The sequence below is a fragment of the Pteropus vampyrus genome, unplaced genomic scaffold (assembly GCF_000151845.1).
Source record: "Pteropus vampyrus isolate Shadow unplaced genomic scaffold, Pvam_2.0 Scaffold769, whole genome shotgun sequence".
In the NCBI taxonomy this organism is placed as follows: domain Eukaryota; kingdom Metazoa; phylum Chordata; class Mammalia; order Chiroptera; family Pteropodidae; genus Pteropus; species Pteropus vampyrus.
The window spans coordinates 33,215-33,545 of NW_011889550.1; positions in this window are offsets into that span (position 1 = coordinate 33,215).

The window sequence follows — 331 nt, forward strand, 5'->3', positions numbered from 1 at the left end:
ATCTGGAGCAACATGTTCCTCATTCCTAACAGGAGACCTTTCTTATTGTGCTGAAATAACATAACATAAAATTTGTCATCTAATCTATGGCGATGGCATCGTGAACAAGCTCAATCTCGTCTGAGTCGGAAGGTAAGCATTGTCGGGCCTGGTTAGTAGTTCAATGGGACCGGCTGCTATAGGCATAAAAAAAAATGAAAATAAAAAATACAGAATTGTAAGTTGACAAGGTCCTTGCAATCTGTGAGGTCAACCAAGGATTGCCTTGCCTAAAAAAAATAATTTCCATCTTAACCATTTTTAACTGTAAAGTTCTGTTGTTTTAAGTACA